Source organism: Scyliorhinus torazame, chromosome 2 (genome assembly GCF_047496885.1).
Source record: "Scyliorhinus torazame isolate Kashiwa2021f chromosome 2, sScyTor2.1, whole genome shotgun sequence".
NCBI classification, from domain to species: Eukaryota; Metazoa; Chordata; class Chondrichthyes; order Carcharhiniformes; family Scyliorhinidae; genus Scyliorhinus; species Scyliorhinus torazame.
In genome coordinates this window covers 39,602,717-39,612,068 of record NC_092708.1, presented here as the reverse complement: position 1 = coordinate 39,612,068, position 9,352 = coordinate 39,602,717, and the positions used below count along the sequence as shown (strand labels likewise).

The 9,352-nt window shown below is 51.3% G+C and overlaps 1 protein-coding gene across 1 annotated transcript in view; it reads left to right on the top strand.

Moving 5' to 3' along the window:
- Positions 1 to 767: 767 nt before the first annotated feature.
- The window catches only part of klhdc3l (kelch domain containing 3-like), a 102,193-nt gene continuing 93,608 nt past the window's right edge, over positions 768 to 9,352 (top strand). Inside the window, exon 1 of the mRNA XM_072470194.1 lies at positions 768 to 887. The gene's annotated coding sequence lies outside the window, so the exon portion shown is untranslated. The remainder of the gene's footprint in view (positions 888 to 9,352) is intronic.

The following is a 9,352-nucleotide window of genomic DNA, read 5'->3' as shown; positions in this document are numbered from 1 at the left end:
CGACCCACCACCCCGCCGGGTTCTTTTTTAACAAGGGGTGAATGTGGTGGTATGTATTAGGGGTAGAACAGTACCCAGTGATGCCGAGAGGCTATTGGTGGACAGACACTGGGTCCGGATTGGATCTGCCGCCTGCTGGCTCCACCCAGTCAGGCGGAGTATAAGAACCCGGGTTCTCCCAGCAGCCGCATTCTGTAACCGAGCTGCTGGGGAACAAGTCTGCGTGATAAAGCCATCGATTGACTTCATCTCTTCTCGCCTCGTGAGTGATTGGTTGAGCTACAGCTACCCCCCCCCCCCCCCCCCCCAAACAACAGCAAGCCCACTCTGTTCAGGGGCAATTAGGGATGGGCAAGAAATGCTGGCCCAGATGCTGAGTATGAACAAAACAATATACTATCTTCCCACAAGCTCAGGGGATGGGTTTGGATAAAGATCCGAGGATGACCTCTTTTTTTAAAAGAAGAAACTGTTACAACGTGTGATTTGGTAATTTATTTAAGTTGGGGGGGAAATGGAACATCTTCTGCATCCATTATTCTAACGATGGACACCGCCTAAGTTTGTGGTCTCGGAAGCACATCTTTGTTTAACTGGCACATCATTCGCTGGCTGGATGTCCAGAACACCATCTCTTTGTCTGGCAGTCCGCTTGGACGGGTGGGAGGGCTGCAAAAACATACGGAAAGGGATCGGCTTGGGCCCTCCGGCGTTGCCCGTTGACCATCCGGGACTGCAGGAGGCAGCAGCGGACGAGCCGAGCCGGCGGAAAAGGCAGGCGAATGTTGACAGCAGGGCGGTGCCTTCTGAGCTTTCAGTGGCTTCTCGGCGAGCGCCGGGGCTTGCGGGTGGCGAGGAGAGTTTCATTTGTTTGCCCTGGATACATGGTATTTAACTTTGCTGTTTGTCTTTGGGATGTCGGGGGCGCTCAGGCAGTAATGTGCGGGCGCGGGCTTTGGAACGTTGACCCAGATTGGGGGGGAAATGGATACTTTGTGAACTGTAGCAAATTTGTGTGGTCAGCAATGATCAATTTCCCCCGGTGACGGTCGGAACACGGCAGCTGTTACAGTGACTGTTACATCTTTCAACAGGAGTGCATATCTAGACCATTCTGTGGACTTGGCTCCGGGGAGAGACGATGCCCTAACTTTTAAGGCACAATCTAAAGTGTCGTTTTTAAAGGACAGGGTTTGGGGTTGAACTGCAATGGATTCGCTGCGAATGAAGCTGCTGACAGCTAGCTGTGCTGTTGCTTACAGTTGCTGATACACACACGCGCCTGAAAAGCTATGTTGTACTGTGGGGGAAATCCACGTGTGTAGAAGTGTAAGCTCCCACTTCAACTGGCCGCGATGTAATCCCCCTCTCCCCTCCATCCATCAGCTCTTCCAGCTGATTTGACTCCACTCGGTTCACTTTGATCTCTGAGTCAGGAGGTCCGAGCCACTGCAAACGAGTTTATCAGCGCCTTTCACCGCCACTGGGACCTCTCAATATGATTTACAGTCCATGTACCTGTTTTGAAGCATAGTCATTGTTGTAAGGTGGGAAAGACAGCAGCCGATAGGCTCCCAGTTAACCCCCACAAACACCAATGTGATAACGACCAGATCATCTATTTTTGTGATGTTTGATTGAAGAACAAACATTGGGCAGTATTCTGGCGATAACTCTTCTCTGCTCCTCTTATGACTAGTGTCCTGGGATCTTTTGCATCTCCCCAGGCAGGCAGGTGGGTTATCCGTATACCATTTCAACCAGCAATGTAGCACGCCCCGAGCACTGCATTAGAGTGTTAGATTTGATTTTTATGCAGAAGCCCTAGACTGAGACTTGAACCTGGTACCTTGTGACTCGGACCTAGGCTACCAACTGATGGTGACACTCAGGCACAAAAATCTAGGCTGCTACTCCAATGTGGTACTCAGGGAGTGCTCAACTGTCGAAGATGCCAACTTTCAGATGACCCATTAAACTGAAGCCCAGTTTACTTGTATGGTTGCACTATTTCGAAAGGGGGCAGGAGGGGAGTTCTCCCCTCAATCAACATCGTCAAGGAAAACAGATTCTCTGGTCAAATTGGCTGCTGGGTCTTTTCTGCTATTTGATTCCCCCATCGTGGTGTTACTGGGTTACAGGGCTAGGGTGGAGTCGTGGGCTTGAGCAGGGTGCTTTTTCAAGGGCTGGTGCAGACTCGATGGGCCGAATGGCCTCCTTCTGCACTGTATAACTCTATGATCATGGACCACAGTTGTTCACAGAGGTGGAAGCGGGGGGTGGAGGTAGAGGGGGACGTAATTCATTTCAAACATCGTTTGGCAGTTCTTCCTCCATTCAGTATGAGCGCTTGTGCAGGGGGTTCGTGCCAGAGTACAGGGCAACAGTGAGAAAACTGCTTTAAGAACACAGGACCAAGAGTCGGCCGTATGGCCCCTCGATCATTCAATACGATAATGGCTGATCTCCCTCAACTCCACTTTTCTGCCCATTCTCCATATACCTTGAATTCCTGAGAGATTAAATCTGTCTTTCTCTGCCTTGAATATAGCCAACGATGGAACATCTAGAACCCTCTAGCGTAGGAATTCAAAGATTCACAACCCTTTGATTGAAGAAATTTCTCCTCATCTGAGACCTAAATGAGCCAGCCCTTATCTTGAGGCTTTCGCACTGTGTTGTAAATTCCCAAACTAGACTTCTCCGTATCTACCCTGTCGAGCCATTGCAACAAGCATGTCCAATCTTGTCTTTGCTGAGGCTTGTGCCGAATACACATTACGACAGGTCGAATCAACACTATACTCCAACTCTGGTTTACTTTAGTCAGTTAAACTGCTTTGTGCATTATGCGAAAGGGCCAACATACAAGAATACATGGGCTTTTAGAAACAGGAAATGCTATTGTCGACATCACGCCCATCCCAACTTGATGCACCTCCGCACCATGGCAACATTTCAACACATTCATATGACTCAACAGATAAGTGTGGTAAAAATCATGGTGTTTTCATGGCTGGGTCATGTGGTAAAATTGAACTAATGTATTGCGGTCAATCGCAGTATGTTGGAATGCAGTTTGCTTCTTTGTCACAATGTAATCGTAGTGCATCATGGAGGAACATACAGCCTGTTCTCTTGCAAAGTCACAGATATTGATTTCGTTTAAAGGTTGATTTAGAACGGGTGTGCCTTTTGTTATTTACATCAGTTTATTAAAATTACAGTTTGTTACCCGAGTGCCTGTTCTTGGCCAGGTTGCCAGAGGAAGTGAGGATGATGCCCAGCAGAGGGTGTCTGATTGTCCACCGGCAAATCACCCCAAGCCACATTTACCCAACTTTCCCACCCCTATACTTTTCCCGTCCTGAAATATCTGAAGCTTGGAATCATCGAATCATAGAATTTACAGTGCAGAAGGAGGCCATTCGGCCCATCAAGTCTGCACCGGCTCTTGGAAAGAGCACCCTATTTAAGCCCACGCCCTATCTCCGTAACCCAGTAATTGAACTCGGTGATTTGCCACACCGTTGCAGGAGGAAGTTAAGGGTCAACCACGTTGCTGTGGGCCCGGAGTCACATGTAGGCCAGACCAGGTAAGGATGGCCGATTTCTTTCTCCATTAGTGAGCCAGATGGGTTTCATGGTCACCGTCACTGAGACTAGCTTTTCCATTCCAGATTATTACCTGAATTCAAACTCCAGCAGCTGCCATGGTGTGATTTGAACCCTTGTCCCCAGAACATTGGATTATTAGTCCAGTGACACTACCACTACGCCACTGTGTACCCATCTCTTCCCCCCCCCCATCGCACATAAAATGAAAAAATAATAAGAGGGCGGCACGAGGCATAACTGTTCTTTCAACACAGCCACAAAGGACAAAATGATCTCTCTCTGTGCACAAAGTTTCAATGATTGAAGTGATAATCTAGGCCGTTGCGTCATTTCACTACTGGGGGTGGGCAGGACTGCTGGATAGTTAAAGGAGCAGTCTTTCTGCTCTGATTTAAATTGGGGCTGCGTTTGCAGCCACTGCCGTGTTTGTGCAGTTGTACTATCTTACTTGTGATGTCATCGCAAGCTGAGAGCGAGGAAACAGTCAGGGAATTCGCTCAAGCTAAAGTTTATAGCTTTTTGTAGTTTGTACAAAGTTTAACCGACCATTGTGTTATCACGATTATTTAACTTTAGACCGACCCTTCTGAGCAGTCTTCTTATGTTAGATGTAACGATTCAAATGCTGCGCGTATTTCAAATATTCGCAGACCGATCGAACGCGTGCAACGATTACCAGCTTGGCACCCTGGCAGTGCCCCTGCAAGCTGGCAGTGCCATTTGGGCACCTTGGTAGTGCCAGGCTGGCACACAAGTTGCACTGCCAGCTGACAGGGGCACCGCCAAGGTGCCAGGGCACCACCCAGGGGCATGCAGCTGGGGGTCTCCGAAATCCTTGGGGACTCCCACAAGTGCCGTTCCGTGTGGTCCCCATTTGTGGGGACCTGTACCAAACGGCACTCGCCCGAGATCCCCGAGGCAAAGGGATTGAAACCCAAAGCCTCAGGTAGCTTGAGAATCAGCACATTAGAGTAAGGCTTACTGCCTCACTATAATATGCAGATTTGCCCAAAATCGATCCTGCGAGGAGTTGCAAGCCGGGTTGATCCCAGGGGCGGAGTCTCCTGGCTTTCATCCGGCCACACTGCACCACGGCGAGCTGCTTTTTCGGTGCAGCGTGTCCTGGAGGATCACGCCCTATAAATCTGGCATGCATCTTTTATTTTGCGTCTTCCTTTTAAAGTTTCCAAGCTCTTTTCTCCTGGCCACAGTTGCCAACCTTAAGTTGTCACAAAACCGCTTGTGAGTTCAGAGAAAAATGAAATTGTCAGTATTGAAATTGAATGACTTTTATTTGATCCTTTATGGACCTAATATGCTGAAGAAACCTTTGAAGGTTGAGGACCATGCATCATGTTGTTATCGAGGCTCCAGCAGTGTAAAATGAGTTGCATCTTCTACCTGTGACTTCAAGGCGTTTTGAATTTCCCGTTTTTTGTTCCTTGCATAATGCCACACGGTCATTTACGCAGCTAAATAATTGTTCTGATCCGTTCAGTGTCTCATTGTATTTTAGTTGCTGCTGGGTGTATTTTGCAGATGCGAATAGGATTGTATTACTTAATTAAATAGCTAGCACGTGGCACATTAATGCTATGAGTCATTTCCCCCTGTGAGGCCAGCAGTGTATCGATGTGGTGTTGATTGGCTATCACCATGACAAGGGAGGATTGTTTACTCCAGAGCGTTCAGTTCATAATACTGGGAGCAATTACACTGACACTTCATGTGCAATCCCTTCTGTTTCTATCTCTCTCTCTGGCGCCGCGCCAGCCGGAGAATCGCCCGAGACACTCACAACGGCGATTCTCCGGTACCCCCGCTATTCACCGGCCCGGATGGGCCGAGCGGCCACTCCGACACGACAGGCTGCCGCCGGCGCCGTCCATACCTGGTTGCTGCCGGCGGGAACTGTGCGGGAATGCTGGGGGGGGGGGGGTTCCTTCACCGCGGGGGGTCTGGCCCGCGATCGGGGCCCACCGATCGGCGGGCCGACCTCTCTAAAGGAGGACCTCCTTTCCTCCGCCGCCCCCAAGATCCAGCCGCCATCTTCTTGCGGGGTGGCCTCGGGGAGGACGGCAACCGCGCATGCGCGGGTGACTTCATTTACGCGACGCCGGCCGCGTCATTTACGCGGCGCCCCTTTTTACGCGGCGCCAAGGCCCAGCGCGCGTAAAATACGCGACACCGCTCTTAGCCCCCCAGGGGTGGGAGAATAGGGGGCTGGGAGCGGGCTCCGATGCCGGAGTGAAACACTCAGGTTTTCACTCTGGCGTCAGGACTTTGTCTCCCTTTGGGAGAATCGCGCCCCTAGGGTGGTGAAAGCTCACAATTTTTCAAAGATGGTAGAACAAGTTGAGAAATCTGTTTGTAAAATGAAGCATATGGGATCCTAGGATTATTGATTCAGAAATTGGGCACAAAAGCAGCAGCGGTATGATGGGACAGTGGTTAGCATTGCTGCCAAACAGCGCCAGGGACATTGGTTCAATTCTGGCCTTGGGTGACTGTGTGGAGTTTGCATGCTCTCCCCGTGTCTGTGTGGATTTCCTCCCACAGTCCAACGGTAAGTGGGTTCGGTGGATTGGCCACGATCAATGCATGGGGTTACGGAGACAGGGCGGGGGAGTGGACCTGTGTAGAGTGCTCTTTCCGAGGGTCGGTGCAGACTCGATGGGCCAAATGGCCTCCTTCTGCACTGTAGGGATTCTATGGAATCGCAATGGTGCCCTGGTACTGTGTTCAGTTTTGAGCACTACATTTTAGAAAGGATGTGGAGGCCTTCGAGTTGGTGCAGAAGAGTTGACCGGAACGGTATCAGCATTGAGGGGGACTTCATTTATGTAAATAGGCTGGAAAAGCTTCAAGCAGAGGAGTTTTTTTGGTTGAATTGTTCAAAATCATAAATGGTTGATGGAGTGAATATGGCGAAACTGAAGCCAGTGGCAGAAGGGTCGGTAATCAGAGGACACAAGTTGAAGGTGATTGGCAAAAGTACGAGGAAATATTTTTGACACGGCGAGTTGCTGTGATTTAGAAGGTGCTGCCTGAGAATCTGCTGGAGCAGATTCAATGGTAACTCTCAAAAGGGAATTCACTGCATACGGGACAGGGAAATAAAAGATTGGCAGACCAGGGGAGAGTGGGATGAGTTGACGACACCAGGCAAAACGTATGCGCAGGCACGCTGGGTCGAGTGGCTGCCTGCAGATGAGATTTGAGAGGCCAGAACACGGGCATTCAAAATTGGAAAGTTCTAGAATGTGGGGAGGAGGCTGTGACGGTGTGGCTGACAGTTTGAAGGGGTCAGCAGCTGAGCTGTCCGCGTGCCAGCCCCCGAAGCCAGCGCAGACCTGTGCCAGCTGGCCAGACTGCTCACCTGATTGTCCCACTGCTGCACAGGTGAGGGCCGGGAGGCGGTCCATATGCCCCCAATCAGTGACCCTGTCTTCGAGGTCTGGAAATCCGTGCCGAGGCTGGCCTTTGAAACAGTGCCCCATGCTGGGGGGGGCGGGAGGGCGGTCGACATCATGGGTGGGATTCTCCAACCCCCCCGGCCGGGTCGGAGAATCACCGGGGGGCGGCGGGAATCCCGCAGCTCCGACGCCGGCTGCCGAAGTCTCCGGTGCCGTTTTTTTGGCGGGGAGCGGGGATCGTGCCGTGCCAACACGGGGGCCGTTGGCAGTGCCCCCCCCCCCCGGCGATTCTCCGGTCCCGATGGGCCGAGCGGCCGCCTGTTTTCGGCCAGTCCCGCCGGCGTGGATTAGACCAGGTCCGTACTGGTGGGACCTGGCTCTGAGGGCGTCCTGCGGAGCCCTCGAGAGGGGGCGCACGGGGGGGATCCGGCCCCAGGGGGAGGCTTCCCATGGTGGCCTGGCCCGCGACCAGGGCCCACCGATCTGTGGGCGGGCCTGTGCCGTGGGGGCACTCTTTCCCTCTGCGCCGGCCTGTGTAAAGCTCCGCCATGGCCGACGCGGAGAGGAAACCCCCTGCGCATGCGCAGGAATCACAGCAGCAGTTCTGGGAACACGCTGGCGCTCCTGCGCATGTGCCAACTCGCGCTGGCCGGCGGAGGCCCTTCGGCACCGGTTGGCGCGGTGCCAACCACTCCAGCGCTGGCCTAGCCCCCGAAGGTGCGGAGGATTCCGCACCTGGGCGGCCCGACGCTGGAATGCTTCACGCCACTCTTTGGCGCCTGTACGGCCCGCCCCGCCGGATACCGGAGAATCCCGGCCCATGTCTTTTTAACAAGCAGCCTTTGTAAAAATCTGCTAATCTGAATGCTCTTAACCTACGTGGATCCGTAATCAAAACAGAGCGATAGCTTTGAGGCTAATGTGTGGAGTTTGCACGTTCTCCCCGTGTGTGCGTGGGTTTCCTCCGGATGCTCCGGTTTCCTCCCACTGTCCAAAGATGTGCAGGTTAGGTGGATTGGCCATGATAAATTGCACTTCGTGTCCAAAGGGGTTGGGTGGGGTTGCTGGGTTACGGGTATGGGGCGGAGGTGTGGGCTTAAGTGGGGTGCTCTTTCCAAGGGTCAGTGCTGACCCCATGGGCCGAATGGCCTCTTCTGCACTGTAAATTCTATGTCTATGAACATATATACATCCTAGTGGCACCTCGTGTTTTGTCGTCTTGAAACAGTTTGCGTGTGAAGTTTGTAAAATGCCTAGAGTCTTAGTGGATGTTATAAATGAACATTAGTCCACAGACTGTGCATTACATTACACTTAGTTCTGTGAGTGTGAGAGCGCGACTTCCCTGATGACTGACAGGACAGTGTGAAGTTTCACCAAACCTAAACTATCATTTAAAGTTCTACCTTAGAGCCAGGGGTGTGATTTGTCACTTAATTATAATAATCTTTATTATTGTCACAAGTAGACTTTGCATTAACACTGCAATGAAGTTACTGTGAAAAGCCCCTAGTTGCCACACTCCGGCACCTGTTCGGGTACACAGAAGGAGAATTCAGGATGTCCAAATGACCTAACAAGCACGTCTTTCGTGACTTGTGGGAGGAAACCGGAGCACCCGGAGGAAACCTACGCAGACACGGGGAGAACGTGCAGACTCCGCACAGACAGTGACCCAAGCCGGCAATCGAACCTGGAATGTAAACCTACTTGTAACACTGATAATAATAAAGATGAAGAAGACCCCAGGCACTCACCCCTTCAAAAAGAACAGGGATTTCTTTCTCCCAAATACCCTGTGCAATATTTATCCCTCCACCAGCATCACTGAAAACACGCTATCGGGTCACTTATCACATTTCTCTTTGTGACACCTTGCTGTGTAAGAATCGATAGCTGCATCTCCTACACATGTGACGTTTTATTCAAAAAAGTAATTAATTGAGCTGGAAAACGCTCTGGGATGTCCTGAGGTGGTGTGTGGTGCTATATAAATGCAAGTTCTTCTTCATGATGAGAATATTTCTTTTCAGAAGGCGCTGGCACTTTTTATTTCTGAAATTAGGACAGGACGTCCTCACAATGAGTGCAGGGCTTGTGATCATAATCCCCTAGATGGGATGCTGATGGCTGAGGCAGCAAAGAGTGACGTAGGTCTGCCCCCCCCTTTTTGAAATGGAACAAAAATTGGAGGGGGGAGGGAGGGGAGAAAGTCAACACAAGCTGCCCTTGTCCAACGCCCAGCAGGCGGATTTGAAAACATTTTGGTTCTTCGTTCACTGGAGTCGAGGGGAGGTGCATAACCTGAAAGGAGTCCA